The sequence below is a fragment of the Benincasa hispida genome, chromosome 1, assembly GCF_027475165.1.
Source record: "Benincasa hispida cultivar pf3 chromosome 1, pf3_genome.v1.1, whole genome shotgun sequence".
Taxonomy (NCBI): Eukaryota; Viridiplantae; Streptophyta; class Magnoliopsida; order Cucurbitales; family Cucurbitaceae; genus Benincasa; species Benincasa hispida.
In genome coordinates, this window is record NC_143478.1 from 99,698,601 (window position 1) to 99,716,638 (window position 18,038).

Sequence of the window (18,038 nt, forward strand, 5' to 3'; positions counted from 1 at the left end):
CTTTGAATACATCTTGTTCTTTAAGTTCCTACTGATCCTCTAATGAACAATTTTGATTCATAATCTCTATGAATCAAATCCTTTCTCTATCATAGGAAGGTGGGCCCCAATTTTTCAAGACCTAGAGTTAGTAATTAAGAGAATAACCTATCTGCTAACTCTAAGTAGGGTAGAAGTGAATTCCATCTTGCAAGGCTATGTCCCCAGCTATTCATCTGGTCTTATCCCCAGAATGGTAGGCTTATTGAGCAGTGCTGTTGGACTACTCTCACCATTTGCAGATCAAAGGATAATTTCGAACAAACAGGAGTTCATAGCTAGCTCAGGATTAAGATCGAGTTAACCTAGGTTATATAATAAATGAAATAATCGGTTTAATTGTAAACGGTCGTTATAAAGAAAAATGACTATTTTCGTGGTCCAGTCTATATGCAAACTCATTGCATAGGATGCCTCAACTCTCATGTCTCAACATGAACGCTTTGTGGATCACATCATTTGTAGTATCTTACAACTTCTTGTAACAACTACAAAGTGGGCCACATCCAATAGTGTTACCAGGATGAGATACCCAATTTCATCCATATACTTATTAGACCATTGAGGCTATATACTGTCAACTTGATTCTGTTTATGTCACTACATAAAGTTATAACATTCAGACTATAGCCACGGATGCGTTTATTGGATTTTCATAATAAGATGCAAAATCAACAAGTCATTATTATTAATAAAATAGAATGTTTAACACGAACTGTGAATTCAAGGACATTCCCAACAGGGCAGGGATTCCTCGATTACATGGGAAATGGGGAAGGGGTGGGGGAAAAAAATTTCCCGTGAACTAAATGGGGATGGGGACGGGAATGCATTCCTCGCCCCCACCCCGATTAGCTTCTACATATTTATTTAATATAGTTATCTAATGTTATGTTATTATTATTATAATATAAATATTACCTTTAAATTTCAAATTTGATTATTTATTGGGAAAGATAATGAATATGTTCAAATTTAATATTTAAATTTAGATTATATATTTTAATAATTTTATTTATATTTATTTCTTTCTACTAAAAAAAATTAGTTAGCTTTTTTAGGCCAAAATTTGAGTAATTTATCTTTAAATTCAAATTTTGTAAAACTAACCATAATAAACAATTTAGTGATAAAGTTAATTATTTAATTAAAATTTGTTCTCATTAATGATTTAAATTAATTGATCTTTTACAAAAAAAAAAAAAATAAATAAAAGTAATGGAGAAAAATTCCCCACGGGGAACTTGATCCTCGCAAATTCCCCGCAGGGAATCCCTACCTCGATCCCTTTGGGGAATTTCATGGGAATCGGGGATGAAATGGAGAGCAGGGACGGGGATGGAGAATGGAATCCCCGGACCCGTCCCTCCCCGTGGACATCTCTACCTGGGAGTGACCTCCATTCGGAAAGTATTTGCATGAGTCAATAGCAAGATGAATAGGGGAAGTAGTTTATAGTAAGAAGGTGAAGGATATGTGTTAACGTGTCCTGTAGTCTATTCCGTTAGTTTGGACCAGGAGATTCCTATGTTGCGCTCGCTGTCATTTTTAGGCGACATTAGCTAGTCACTAACCACGGCTATCCCCTCGGCGGGTTGTAACATAGGATTCAAAATGACTCAAACTCCAAAAATGGATAGGATTTCTCAGGTCCATTCCCAACCTTGACTTTCCAATTCGGTAGTATCATTGGGGCCAACCTTTAAAGTCTGAAAATGGAGGGTTACACTTATGTACGAGGATCCCCGCTAAGCATCCATGGCTGAATGGTTAAAGCGCCCAACTCATAATTGGCGAATTCGTAGGTTCAATTCCTACTAAGTGTTAGTAAGTTCTTGATCGAAAAGGATAATTAAATGACTATAGGAATAAGAGTTATTCTTGATATAATATTTGGTCAAGAATGTCTTGCTTTAATGAAGAAGTATTTGACTGCCCCTCGGTAGCACTTATTCTGACTCACTATAGTGTCGTTGCAAGTAAATAATGAATTTTGGGTACATTATTACTTTTGCTAAAGTTAAATTGGGTTTAAAAGCAATTTACTAATTAGAATTTGTTTAAATTTTCAGCATATCGAATTCTTCAAAATTACACTCTTCCAGTTAGTTAACGGTAATAATTATTCAACATGGAAATCATATATACTAGCGAACGTTTTAAGGAATGTCTTCAATCTCTCAATTCTTCTGTAGACCAAAAGAGTTATTATGCATATGACAGATGGATTAAGGCAAATGAAAAAGGCCAAAACATTATTTTAGCAAATATATGATATATTAGTTAAGAAATTTGAGAACATGGCTTCTGCTCGAGAAATCATGAGTGTCATAGATGAAGAAACAAAGAAAACAAAATATAGTAAATATGATTTGCTTGTGATTGAGACATGTTTAGTGAAAAATGATAAAAAGACTTGGATAATTGATTCAAGTGCTACTAATCATATACATGCTTTTGCTCAGGAAACTAGTTCCTGGAGACAGCTTACAGAAGGTGAAGCAACCTTTAAGGTAGGGACCGGGGAAGTTGTTTCAGCTAAAGCAGTGGGAGATATGAAGTTATTTGTTAGAGATAGATACATTTTACTTGAAAATATTTATTATATTCCTTTTATGAAAAGGAATTTAATTTCTATATCGTGTTTACTAGATCTAATTATAAAGTTTCTTTTGAAAATAATCAAGTATTCATTATTTCGAAAGGTATTAAGATATAATCTGCAAATTTAGAAAATAACTTATACGTGTTAAAACCAACTGATGTAAAAGCCATTTTGAATATAGAGATGTTTAAAATAGCTGGAACTCGTAATAAGAGAATAAAAATTTCTCCAAATACCTATCTTTGGCACCTAAGACTAGGTCACATTAATCTCAATAGAATTAGGAGATTGGTTAAGAGTGAACTTCTAAACTAATTAGAAGATAGCTCCTTACCGCCATGTGAATCTTGTCTTGAGGGTAAAATGACCAAAAGATCTTTTACTGGAAAAGATCTTAGAGCCATAGAACCCTTAGAGCAAGTACAATCAGACTTTTGTGGTCCAATGAATTTTAAAGCGAGAGGAGGGTGTGAATATTTCATTTGTTTTATCATTGATTATTCAAGATATGGCTACATTTACCTAATACATCATAAGTTCGAAACACTTGAAAAGTTTAAGGAATATAAGGCAGAGGTTGAGACCAATTAGGTGAAAAGATTAAAACACTTTGATCGGATCGAGGTGGAGTACTTGGACTTAAAATTCCAGGACTATTTGATAGAATGCGAAATTTAGTCACAACTCACAGCATCTGACACACCTCAATAGAATGATGTAGTAGAAAGGAGAAATAGAATCTTGTTGGACATGGTTCGTTCTATGATGAGTTATGCTCAGTTGCCAAGTTCTTTTTGGGGTCACGCAGTAGAGACTGCAGTGTTTATATTAAACATGGTTCCCTCGAAGTGTTTCAGAAACACCTTACGAGTTATGGAGAGGACGTAAAGGTAGTTTACATCACTTCAGGATCCAAGGATGTCCAACACATGTATTGGTGCAAAATCCAAAGAAACTGGAACACCATTCAAAAGTATGCTTATTTGTAGGCTATCTTAAAGAGACAAAAGATGGTTACTTTTATGATCCTCAAGAAGATAAAGTATTTGTATTGATAAATGCAACATTCCTTGAGGAAGACCCCATTAAAAATCATCAACCTCACAGTAAGCTAGTATTAAGTGAGATATCTAAAGAAACTATAGATAGATCAACAAGAGTTATTGATCGAGCAGATCCTTCAATAAGAGTTGTTGATGAAACTAGTACATCACATCCTTCTCAAGAGTTGAGAATACCTTGACGTAGTGGAAGGATTGTCCAACAGCCTTACCGGTACATGGGTTTAACTGAAATTCAGGTTGTCATACCTGATGATGGCTTAGAGGATCCATTGACTTTTAAATAAGCAATGGAAGATGTGGATAAGAACCAACAGATAAAAGCCATGAACCTCAAAATGGAGTCAATGTACTTCAATTTAGTCTGAGCTCTTGTAGATCAACCAGAAAGGGTAAAACTCATTGGTTGCAAATAGATCTACAAGAGAAAATGAGACCAAGTTGGTGAGGTACAGACCTACAAAGCTAGGCTTGTGGCAAAAGGGTTTACCCAAAGAGAGGGGGTAGACTATGAAAAAACATTCTCTCCGGTTGCCATGATCAAGTCTATTAGGATACTCTTATCCATTGCTGCCTTTTATGATTATGAAATGTGGCAAATGGATGTCAAAATAGCTTTTTTGAATGGCTATCTTGAAGAGAGTGTCTATATGTTTCAACTAGAGGGATTTATTGAACAGGGTCAAGAGCAAAAGGTTTGAAAACTTAATAGATCCATTTTATGCGTTGAAACAAGCATCTCAATCCTGAAATATGAGATTTGACACTGCGATCAAGTCTTATGGCATTGAACATAACGTAACGAACCTCGTGTTTACAAGAAAATTATCAACAAAACTGTAGCTTTTCTGGTTTTGTATGTTGATGATATTCTACTCATAGGAAATAGTTTGAAATCACAAGAACAGAACTTTAGCATTATCTCAAGCATCTTATATAGACAAGATGTTGTCTAGATATAAAATGCAGAATTCCAAGAAAGGTATGTTACCTTTTAGGCACGGAGTTCGTTTGTCTAAGGAATAGTGTCCTGAGACACTTCAAGAGGTTGAGGTTATGAAATGAATTCCTATGCATCAGCAGTGGGGAGTTTAATATATGCCATGTTGTGTATTCATCCCGACATATGCTATGTAGTTGGAATTGTCAACAGATATTAGTTCAATCCTGGATATGATCATTAGACTGCTGTTAAAAATATCTTCAAGTTTCTTCAAAGAACGAGGGACTATATGCTCGTGCGTAATGCTAAGGATCTTATCCCTACTAGATACACTGATTCTGACTTACAGACCGATATCGATTCAAGGAAATCTACTTTCGTCGTGTGGCTCCTCTGCAATTGTTCGCCTCGATCGTTTGCAAGAAAAACATCGAGAGGGTAAAATGATTTTAAACAAAACAACATCTTTTATTGCAATCTCCTTTTTTTTAGAGTATAAAAAAAATAGATATGCGTTAGTAGACAAAATTAAGATGCTGAAGGTTTATGAAGTATTGATGTAGAGAAAGGATATTCAAAAGGTTTACGTCCCTGATGAGGTTAAGTTATATAGTAACTCAGGGACTGCTTATTCCTGAGCTGGTCTTTTCATGTCCACAGTGGCTTCTCCCTCTTTTCTTTATCCTCTAGGATCTTGATTGCCTTATTCTGGAGCTTTTTCCCATGAATGTTCATTAGATCTCCCCCTTGCGCACATCAATTTGAGCACGACCTGTCGAAAGGAATGGCCGTCTCAATATGATGGGCGCATCTTCGTTCGCTTTATAATCCAAAATAAGGAAGTCTGTCGGCAAGATGAATTTATCAATTGAGATTGCAACATTTTTCAACTCTTCTTCAGGATGTATTCGGGATCTGTCTGCAAGTAGGAGAGTTTCTGTTGTGGGTGTGAGTGTACCAATACTCAATCGTTTGAAGATTGAAAGTGACATTATGTTTATACTCGCCCCAAGATCACATAGTGCTTGGCCACTGTAGACCCCTCAAATGGAGCATGTTATCGTAAAGATTCCTGGGTCGCACATTTTTGGTGGGATTATAACATTTTGCGTCGCGGCCACTGTTGCGATCTTTTCCTCATCATTTTGTTTTTCTTTCAATCTTTGTGGAGCTGGTGGTAGTTGGACTTCTTCTGTCTCATGTTCTAAAGGCTTGAGCATGGACACAACTTCGGGGTTCATTTTCTTGGGCTTTTCTGAATTATAAGTCAACGGGTCCTTGGATGTCACTACACTCAAGTTGGTCGCAATGGGCTCCTCCCCTACTTCCGCAGTCATGTTGTCACATAGCAAGGAGACTGCTAAGCATTGTTCCTTCCCAGTACACCCAGCATTGCAAGGGAGCTCAATTGAGCTCGGCAACGCTCCTTGCGGTCTATTTTTCAGCTCGCCTGCAATTTGTCCTAATTGTATTTCTTGATTTTGAATGGATGTTGCTTAATTCTGAAACAGTGATTCGTTTTTCTCAATGTATTGCTTCAACAAGCTCTTTAAGGACAACGATTGCGGTGTTTGCGAGTTGCTAGCTTGACTATGTGTTGGAATGTTGTTTTGCAGGAAAAATCCAGGCGGCCCTCCTTTTTGCACCACTGGTTGGAAGTGTTGTTATTGATTTTTCCACGCAAAATTTGGGTGGTTTCTCCACCCAGGGTTATATGTATCAGAATAGGGGTTATTCTTTATAAAGCACACTGACTACGGGTTTGCTGGGCATTCTTCCATCGAATGAGCGTCTCTGCAAATGACACAACTTGTGGTCGTTTGGGCAATTGCGTTGACCTACCCTTTCTTCGCTCCCATGTTATTAATTGTGATGCCTTGAATCAAACTCATCATCGCTGTCATCTAGTTTTGCAGAGATGCGATGACCCTGTTGTTTACGTCGTTATCTTTTATTCTTAATCTCTTATCACTTTCCCGCCAATCCTCGTGATTTTTGGAAATGCGATCAAGTATACTCTTTGTTTACTCATATGTTTTGTCTAGCAGACCACCAGCGGCTGCAGCATTGGCATCAATCTGCGAAGAGGGATTCAGTCCTTGGTAAAAAATCTCCATTTGCAGGCAGTATGGTAAGCCATTATGTGGATAGTCTCTTACCAGCCGCTTGAACCTCGCCCAGGCATCACTGAGTGATTTGTCATCTTCTTGTTCAAAATTTGTTATTAATTTCCTTGTCATCTTCTTGTTCAAAATTTGTTATTAATTTCCTTCTCCTGGCATTCTTGGTAGGTGGGAAGTGTTTTTTCATGAATTTTTTGACGAACTATTCCCACGAGGTTATCTCCCCTGGTTCGAGAGAATATGCCCATTTTCTTACTTAATCGCATAAGGAAAATGGGAACAGAGTGAGTCAAACTTCCTCGGTGGAGATATTCGGGAACACAAAAGTGTTGCAGATATCTATGAAGCTCCGGAGGTGGCCGTGCGGGTCTTCGCCACGCCTCCCTCCAAACTGCCCAGCACCCTGGATCATCTGTAACATTACCGGCTTCATTTCAAACCTCGATCCATCTAATGCTGGTCTCATGATTCCTGGAGAGAAATCATAGAGGTACGGCGACGCATAGTCCCGAATGGGTCTATTGCAGTCATTCGCTAGAAGGATGGGGTTGGCCATTATATTGTTCGCAATTGTGGCCCTTGCTTCCAATTGTTCCGCCATTCTTGGTGTTCTCTCTTGTTGTTAGGGGTTGTCTCTTAGTCTGCGTCAAAATGTTCTCTCACTCTCTGGGTTGTAATTCTCCAGAGATTGAGAGTCTGTAAAGAAATAAGAAAAATTACCGTTAGCACATTATTTTGCCGTAGTCTCTGGCAACGACGCCAAAACTTGATGCGTTATTTTATGATGTGAAATTATGGAAGAAATGCGGTGATGAATTGCATTGAGCAATCAAGTTTTCTCTGTGGAATCCAAGTGTAACCCCACTGAGTTTCCTGGTAAGTTCAGGGTCGAACTCAGAGACTTGGAAAAACAATATGCGATGGTAATTTCTTGGAAGACTTTACGGTAACCGGTAACTCAAATAGTTGATTGGTTTTGTTGATTGCGGTAATGAAAAATAAATAAATGCGGTAGATTTGAGGAAAGTTGGATTGTGTGATAGATGCACCGAGTGTGCGGATGAACGAGTTGAGAAGGTCTTTAGCTAGCGTTATTTGGGAATGCATCAGACTATGCGATCATGCTACACCCATACACAACAAGTCATTTTCCATTGCAAATGCAGTGCTCCTAAGTCTAGGACACATGTGTTGAATGCAAAAGTGTCCATATAGCTTATTCCTAAGTCTCTACTTTTTTCCTATGCGATGATGCAAGATGCACAAAGGCAAGGTGACCGCACACAATCATATCCTATCTCTAGGATGCATGCAATGCTTTAATAGCAAACAGTCCTTATTCCTAAGCTCCTATCTCTTGATTATGCGTTCTAATCTGACTCTCTCGAGCCTAGATTCTAACTTGACTTTTCCAAGCCTAGATCCTGTCGTTAGACTACCCTCCCGAGTATCTCTATTGAACGAATGAAGCATATATAATACAAGATAATCGCATAGAATGAAGATCCCCAGTTGTGCTAGCTAAATGCTTCTCAACCCATTCAACAGATTTAGCTACTCATGCGTGATAAACAGAGAATGAACAGATATAGAGAAGTAAATTCCATTTCTATAAAAGAGTTTGAATACACAATAACAATGGAAGATAAAGGTAGAGAGCCTGGTAGCAATCCCTTGCTGCCCAAGGCTTTTACACTGGCAACTCTATTCGGTTCAAAAGATATTCCTGCTTCCACAGGAGTTGGCACTCTCTCTAGTTTTGAAGCTTCCAGCACTCTCCCAAGCTACCCCAACGATCTATCGGCATAACTTCCTTTTCTTGCTTCCACCTTAAAATAAAAGAAAATCTAAGAACATGGCTAAACTATCCAAAGAAAAATTCTCTAACTCTCCGAACTCCTTTTCTGAAGGCTGCCTTCGGTATTTATAGAGCTTCTGGGGTGAAAGGCGGCTTATTCGACTGTCATCAGCTTTCCGTCCCATCGTGATTATCCTTGTGTTAATGCTGCGGTCGTCCATTGATTTCTTGTGATTCGCTCTTTTTGCCTTGCATCAACGCATATTCTGCATAAAAATACAAAAAATCAATTGTTTCTATGCGATCGCAATGCTATAAACTTAATGCTTTTTGGACGCAATCTAACATATTTCATCAACGCAAACCCTCATTGTTTAATATCTTAGCAATGTAATAACGTTCATTTTTGCCCGTTATCACTATGCAATCTTGCTACACACACTTGAGCCTAATTCTAGGATGCATGCGATGTGTATGCGAAGTGTCGAGAGGCCTTATTCCTAAGTCTCTATTCCTGCTCATATGCTCTCACACATAAACAAGATGATCGCATACCGCCACCGTATCCTACTTTTTGGACGCATGCAATATCCTCTCCGTAGGGTACATACGCTGTGTAATAGCAAACGGAGCTTATTCCTAAGTTTCCCATTCTTGCTTATGCGATCCAATCCACTCTCTCGAGTCTTAGATTTGGATTTTAGACTACTCTTCCAAGTATGCCTAAATGATGAATGATACACTCATAAGACAAGGTAACTGTATAAACTTGGCTAACACAAGATTATTCCTATCTTTAGTGAACATTGGCTTACATTGCTTGATGCGACCAACCACTTACCCTCCCGGTCAGTTGGTTGCTGCTGACTTTACTCATAGACAAGCATTGCGTCCGCCTATAGACAGGCATTGTTACAGCTTTACACTTAGCAAATAAGGTTTTCTCACACACTCGCACAACGCATACCTTCCGGTGGTTTGCTACATGTTTCATATCTCTAATCTGCATGACTAAGTATGCGATACTCTCACAATCTCACTAAGTGACGCAATGAATGTTAAAGATGCTAGCAAAGAAAGATAGAGATGGAAGTGAAGGAAACATAGAAATGCATTAATCACACAATGTATTAATTTCTTAATCCAAAATGTAATACAATACAATATAAGAAAGAAGAGAAATGGAAAAGGCTAGTTGGAAGCAATGTCTTGCTTCCAGCAAATGTGTGTCAAGGCTGCCAGTGGTGCCATGGAAGGGTGGTGGAGCTGACTCTCTCAAGATCTAACTCCGACGAAGGCTCCGATCGTCACTCGAAATTGATGAAGGAGATGAAGAACTCTCAAGCTTTCTTCTAACGTTTTGGTCTGGATCACAAGGATCCACCCGAAGGTAGGAGACCTTGGATGAAAACCCTAGATCATTTGAAGTTATGCTCGGCGGCTTCTATTTATAGAGCTTGATTGCCGACAACATTAATGGACCTGCTCTGATTTTGACATGAGTGGCGCGTTGGTCCTTTTTTGAATCTCGGCTGCTGACGGCGTGGTAGGTGAAATGTAAACATCATCTTTTGATTTTCCCGAGATATGCGTTGATGCTTCCATTCCACCAACTTTGCAGTAATCCTGCTATTATGGTTATCATTGTGTAGCCGCAATCTTGAAATGACTGCAATCATTTGGTTACTGCAACTTGTACACGATGATCGCAATCGCTTAACGATCGCAACTCCTCTGCGATGGACACATGCGGTTGATTATTGCAACACCCATGCGTTGAACGTATGCGTTCGCGTTTGCGATGGAGAATTTCTCTGCATGCAGTCGTTTATGCGATAGCCCGACTTTCGCGTCTGCGTCCGATTTCTGCGTTAGCTACAAAGATAGACAATTGAACTCATAATAACACATAATAGTGGGTTAGCCGAGATTCTTGATGTTGAATGACGTAAATTCATTTGCTCATGAATTCCTAACATAATTGCCGCATATTATTCTTATCAGTCCTCATAATTCTATATAAAAGGCCTAAGATGACGTGCATTTCTACATGTCATCAGACACCAGTAACCTTGGTATTCTCGAAGTGAGAATCCAAGAGGTGTGGGCTCTATTGGATGTGGTAGAGGTCTGGAGGAAACAATGATTGAACTATACGACCAAGCAAGTGGGAGAAGGATACTGTCTATCGTATAGACTGTGGTGCTTGATCGTTTAGTAAAGGTAAACGATCGTTTAGGAAAACAGATTTAATCGTTTACATGATCATTTAATGAAACTCGCTTGCCACACGATTGTTTAGTAAAAAGCTACATGGTCATTTAGAGAATGGCACATGTACACAATTGTTGAGACAAATACTTAAAGGCCATCGTGTGAGCTAAACAATAAGCAATGTACTTAATGAAACGATTCTTTTACAAAATGAAAACATTTTTTATTTTATTCCTCAGTGATGAAAACTGAATACAACCTCCCACTTTCATGCACGGTTAAAGGAGTAACCACCCACAATTATCTCATAATGATTTTAATTATAAATAAATATAATAACTAACTTATCATATTATATTTATAACCTATAGTTATAATATCACATCATATGCAACATTTAAACCATAGTCATTTTCTCCTTACTTGATATAAATCATATTTATATCATTTTCCTCCAAGTAATGTATCTCATACATCATGTCAATTATATCACATATAATTGAACCAGTTTAATCATATCATATATAATCAAACTCTCTCTTGTCAATTTGAACACTTCAAATTGACTCAAAAACTGATTCTTAACATGAATCCATTGAGCTACCGATGGGACCTTATGGACCTGTAGCTTGAAGCTTCGATAGCACGTGAATAGCTGACTAAACTTTTTAGCCACGAGATCCACCATTCGTTAACTGTCGAGCACTCCACTAAAGACTGACAACTGCACTTTTCTCACTATAGTATATTTCTTTGTCCATTGGATATAACCAGTCAACAGTACGATAACCCTTCACAGATGCTTGTAAGTATAGTTGGGTCAATTTATCGTTTTGCCCTTGTAGTTACATATAACTCCTTAAGTACCACTGATCTCTCTAATGAACAATACATTATAGTCCTACTATGAGTGGACACCTCTTGGGCCATGAGAAGGTGTGCGGCGCCACATCGTTCAAGTCCTAGAATCAGCCCTTAAGGGAGCAATCTATCTACTTACCACTGCTTAGGGAAGGATTGAATTCCATCTTGTGTAGCTGAGTTCTCATCTCCCCCAATCAGACGAATCCTCAAAGTGGTAGATTTGAGTCGACAATCTGGCCACTCGCACCCATGCAAATCAAAGGACTGCCCTCATAAGCAAGAGTTCCCAACTCACTCAGGATTAAGGTCATGTTACCTATGGTCATCCTCGTGAAATGAAGTCTCTGTCATGAATGACGTTATATAATGATATTAATCACTTTGTGGTCCGGTCTTATACAAACTCCTTTGTATAGGACACCCCCGCTCGTATGTTTCCACATGAATGATCAAGATCAGACCATCTGTAGCACGTTATAACACTTGTAACTATCTACAAAGCGGGTTGCATCTGTAGTGTCACTAGGATAAGGTTTCCCTCCTATATCCATATACTACAAACCATATAGGTTATCATTTAAGGCATGATCCACTTATATGTCTCCACATACATGCTTAAGTTACAACGAAAATCAGAGATCTTAGTTTATTGGTTTGTGGTAAATGCAAATAAAACATCTCTTGTGTTCATAGACAATAGTGAAAAAAATATCTCATATTATTACATCACAAGCATTTGTTCATACAGGTGTTTACAAACTACAGGATCCAACAAGAGTTTAGGGCATCAACCCCAATAATGTCTCACTTGTCCTAAAGCAAGTGAGTGTACATAAAAACAAGTACAAATCAATAAACTAGGGCACTAAGACCCAGTATAAAAATCTCCCACTTGCCCTAGGCCAGCTGATAACGGGCAGAAATGCACGTTATTACAGCACAAAGATATAAAACAATGAAGGATTGCGACGGTAAAAATATTAAATTGTGTTCGAAAGCATTAAGTTTAGAACATTGTGATCGCATGTGTCCATTGCATTATAGCAGCTAACTTATGTATTTTGTTCTGAAAATGCGTTGACGCAAGGCGAAATTGCGATCCAAAGAAATTAGCGTTCGAGCGCATGAGAGATTGCGACCGCAAGGCTATGTGATCATATGCATTCATGAAGATATGCTCAAGAAGGTGGCCACATAGAGCCGACGCATCAAGGTGAAAGCTTAATAAATCACGATGGGACAGAAAGTTGATGACGGTCGAATTCAAATTTAGTTGACAAGCCGTTAACGACACTGTAGCATGTACACTCAGCTTTTCGGTGACAATTATTCGGCACATCAGACAGAGAATTAATGATATCCCATCAGTGCAATCATTTGAGAGAAAAAGCTCTTCACCCTGAAGCTCTATAAATACTGAAGGCCACCTTCATTAGAGGAGTTTGAAGAGTTTGGTTTCGCGATTCAAAATTTAGAGTTCTTCTTCACCATAGATAGCCGTAGTCTGTAATTTTCTATACTTAGAAGGTGGAGGCGAGTGAAGGGAGAAAACGCTAAGAGATCATCCTGGTTAACTCGGAAGAGTGCCGGGAAGCGACAAAAACAGAGAGAGGGCCAACTCTTGCGGAAGCAAGAACATCTTTTGGGCAGAGTAGAGAAAACTTAGTGTAAAAGCCTTGAGAAGCAAGATATTGTTACCAGGCTCTCTATCCTTACTTTCATTGTCATTCTGTATTCTGAACGTACTTATAAAATGGAAGTTGCATCTTTATATTTGTCCGCTCTTTTTACCTTACGCATGAGTAACTAAATTGTCGAATGGGTTGAGAAGCACTTAGCTAGCATGACCTGAGATCTTCACTTTATGCGATCATCTTGCATTATGTATGCGTCATTCGTCCTTTAGAGATGCTCGAGAGGGTGGTCTAAGGATAGAATCTAGGCTTGGAAAAGTCAGATTAGAATCTAGGCTCCGGAGAGTCGGATTAGAACCACATAATCAAGAGATAGAAGCTTAGGAATAAGTTCTTTTTGCTATTAACGCATCGCATGCACCCTAGAGATATGATATGATTGTATGCGGTCACCTTGTACCTGTGTGCATCATTCATCATCGCATAGGCAAGAAATGGAGACTTAGGAATAAGTCCTATAGACATCATCGCATACATCGCATGCGACTTAAAATTAGGAACTATAGCATTTACATTGGAAGATGAATTGCTGTTGTATGTGTTTAGCATGATCACATAGCTTGAACGCAATCTCAAGAAATGCTAGCTAAATACCTTCTCAACCCGTTCCCCTACATACTCATCGCATCTTTCATATTATTAACTCTTTTCTCAATTCTGCCGCATAAACTTTATACCTTAAACAACATACCAACCAACGCATTGTTTTATTTGTCAACGCAAAGAGATCTAAAATTACCATCGTATACTATTCCTTAGTCTCTGTGTTCGACCCTGGGCTTACCAGGCAACTTAGTAAGATTTATACTTGGATCTTGCTAAGAAAACTTGCATGCACAACACATATTCCACCATCGCATTCTACACCATTATTTCATCACATTAACCACGCATCAAGTTTTTGGCGCTGTTGCCGGGGACTACGACAATACATTGTGCTAACGATAACTTTTTTATTTTCTTTGCAGACTTTCCATCTCTGTGCATTGCTTCTCCTTAGGTAAGGGAAGAAGCGGGCGTCGTATAAGTAAAGGACAAAATCCTGAGCCCATTTACGTCCCAGAGATTGAAAGAACTTTTCGAAGAAAAAGAAGAAACAGCTACCAACAACAACAACAAGAGAAAGATCCAAACATGGCGAGGCATTCAGAAAATGGAGCACCAAATGCAAATAATATCATGGCGAACGATCGCAATAGGCCCATCCGGGACTATGCGTCACCCAACCTCTATGATTTCTCACTAGGAATCATGAGGCCAGCTCTTGACAGATCAAGGTTCGAAATGAAACCATTGATGCTGCAGATGATTCAAATTGTCGAACAGTTTGGCGGTAACCGTGGCGAGGACCCGCACGTCCACCTCCGGAGTTTCATTGAAATTTGAAACACGTTTGTGTTCCCAAACATCTCCACTGAGGAGGTTCGATTAACATTGTTCCCCTTTTCATTGTGTGACCAGGCACGAAAATGGGCTTATTCTCTTGAACCAGGGGAGATTACATCATGGGAATAAGTAGTTGAGATGTTCATGAAGAAGTACTTCCCCTCGACGGAGAATGCTAGAAGGAGGAAGTTGATCACTAATTTTGAACATGATATTGACGAATCACTCAGTGACGCCTAGGCGAGGTTTAGGAGGCTGGTAAGAGATTGCCCGCATAATGGCTTACCAAATTGTTTACAAATGGAAATTTTCTACCACAGATTGAACCCTGCATCGTAGACGGCTGCCAATGCGGCAGTAGCTAGATGTCTACTTGATAAAACTTACGATGAGGCCAAGAATATCCTTGATCGCATTTCCAAAAATCATGAAAATTGGAGGGAAAGCGATCAAAGATTAAGAATATAAAATATTGACTCAAATAACAGGGACATTGCATCCCTACAGAACCAAATGATTGCGATGATGAGTTTGATACAAGGCATCGCAATCAGTAGCCTAGGAACGCATAGTGGGCAAGTCAATGCAATCAACCAAATGAGCGCAAGTTGTGCTACCTGCGGTGAAGGCCATCCAATGGAGAAGTGTCCGAGGAACCGTCAGTTTGTCTATTTTTTGAAGAATAATCCATTTTCCAATACGTATAACCCTGGGTGGAGAAACCAACCCAAATTTGCAATCAGTCTGTCTACTTGCATGCACAACGCTTATTCCACCATCGCATTCTACACCATTATTTCATCACATTAACCACGCATCACCAGTTGCGGGCGATTCGTAGACCCATGCTCTGAAGGTGACCCTAAAAAACTATAGCCGTGAGAACCTTCGTAAACGGGTCAACAATGTTGTACTTCAAAACGATCTTCGTGACTATCACGTCCCCTCGATGCACTATCTTGTGGATGAGATGATACTTTCGCTCTATATGTTTGCCACGCTTGTGACTCCTGGGCTCCCTGGAGTTCGCCATAGCACCACTACTATCACAATAAAGGGTGATGGGCCTAGACATGTTTGGAACAACTTCATGATCAGTCAGGAACTTTTTGAGCCAAACGACCTCCTTAACAGCTTCACAAGCCGCTACATACTCGGCTTCCATAGTGGAGTCGGCGATGCACACCTGCTTAGTGCTTCGCCATACTACAGCTCATCTGTTAAGAGTGAACACTAAGTTGAAGTGGATTTTCAAAAATCTTTATCAGTCTGAAAGTTAGAGTCCGTATATCCAGTATGGATCAAATCTTTAGATCCATACATGAGCATGTAGTCCTTCGTTATCCGAGAGGATGTTCTTGATGGCGGTCCAGTAACCCTGTCTTGGATTAGACTGATATCTACTGACAATCCCTACAGCGTTGCAGATGTTTGGTCTAGTACACAATATTGCATATATCTAACTGCCAATGACAGATGCATAGGAGACCCGTCTCATCTCCTCAATCTCTTGAGATGTCTTAGGACACATTTCCTTCGACAATGTAATCCACACCTGAAAGGTAGTCAACCCCTTTTGGAGTTCTGTATCGAGTACTTGAGCAACATCTTGTCAATGTACGATGCTTGAGACAATGCTAGCACTTTGTTCTTTAGATCCCGAAAGATCTAAATACCAAGAAAAAGTTGAGCCTCTCCTAAATATTTCATTTGGAATTAGGTCGCTTGCCAGTTGTTAACTGATGTCAGTAGACCTACATCATTCCCAATGAGTAGGATATCGTCTACATATAACACTAGGAAAACTATTGAATTGTTGATGATTTTCTTGTAGACACAAGGCTCATCAACATTTTGGTCAATGTCGTACGATTTGATCGTAGTATCAAACTGAATGTTCCAAGATCGATTTGCCTATTTCAGCCCATAAATGGATCGATTTAGTTTGAAAACCTTTTGCTATTGACCTTGGGCTATGAATTCCTCTGGTTGCACCACATAAATGGTCTCTTTGATAACTGGCAGAAATGCACGTTATTATAGTGCTAAGTTCTCAAACAATGCTAGCTTGCATCGATAAAATATGTTAGATTGCGTCCAAAAAGAATTAAGTTTATAACATTGCGGTCATATGCGTTCATCGCATAGGAACGGTTATTTTTTGTGTTTGTATTCAGAATATGCGTTGACGCAAGGCGAAAAGCGCGATCACAAGAGATCAACGGACAAGCGTAGCATTACCGCAAGGCTTTGCAGTGATTTATGTTTGCAAACATCTGCTCAAGAAGGATTGCCGCATAGAGCCTGCTCAACTTGGTGGGCGCATCTGGGTGAAAGGCATAATTAATGACGATGGGACAGAAAGCTGATGACGATCGGATCCGAATTAAGTTGACAACTGCTAATGATAACAAGTACATTCAGATTTTCGGTGACAAATATTCGGTGCATCAGTCAAGGAATTAAAGCCATCCCATCGTTGCAATCATAAGAGAGAAGCTGCCCTTCACCCCGAAGCTCTATAAATACCAAAGGCATCATTCAGAAAAGGGGTTCGGTTTAGTTAGCTCAGCATGTCTTTGTTCATAGTTTTTCTTTTATCTTGAAGAAGGCAGAGCAAGAGAAGAGTAGAGACGCCGGAAGATTGCTCAGGGCAACTCGAGAGAGAACCCAGAGGCATAAAAGAAGAAAGCGAGCTGACTCTCACGAAAGTAAGATTATCTTTTGAACACGAGTAGAAAAGACAGTGTAAAAGCCTAGGAAGCAAGAGATTGCTACCAGGCTCTTTATTCTTTTCTTGCATTGTTATTTTGTACTTCTCTTTATATTTATACAATGGAAGTTCTTATTCTACATCTGTTCACTTTCTTAGCATGCATGAGTAGCTAAACTTGTCGAAAGGGTTGAGAAGAACTAAGCTGACATGACTTAGGATGTTCATTGCTTGCGATTATCTTGTGTTATACTGTGCCAAGCATCCTTTTAGAGCTACTCGAGAGAGAGTCTAAAGAAAGAACCTAAGTCTTGAGAGAGCTAGGTTAGAATCTAGTCTCGAGAGGGAGCAAGATTTGAACTGCATAAATAAGAGATAGGGACTTAGAGATAAGCTCTGTTTGCCAACCTGCATCGCATGCATCCTAGAGATAGGAATGATATTATGTGGTTGCCTTATTTTTGTGTGTGTCATTTTGTTATCGCATAAATAAGAATAGAGGGTTATTTGTAGGTCCTATAGACTTATCATATATATCGCATGCGTTCTAGCATTAGAAGCCGTAGCATTCGCATCGAGAGATGGTTTACTATTGTAT

At 39.1% G+C, this 18,038-nt stretch overlaps 1 non-coding gene across 1 annotated transcript; it reads right to left on the reverse strand.

Annotated features, from left to right (window-relative positions):
• Window positions 1–14,904: 14,904 nt before the first annotated feature.
• On the reverse strand, window positions 14,905–15,011 carry LOC150038906 (small nucleolar RNA R71). Its single transcript, XR_016527422.1, has one exon. It is a non-coding gene; the product is annotated as a small nucleolar RNA R71 (small nucleolar RNA).
• Window positions 15,012–18,038: the final 3,027 nt, after the last annotated feature.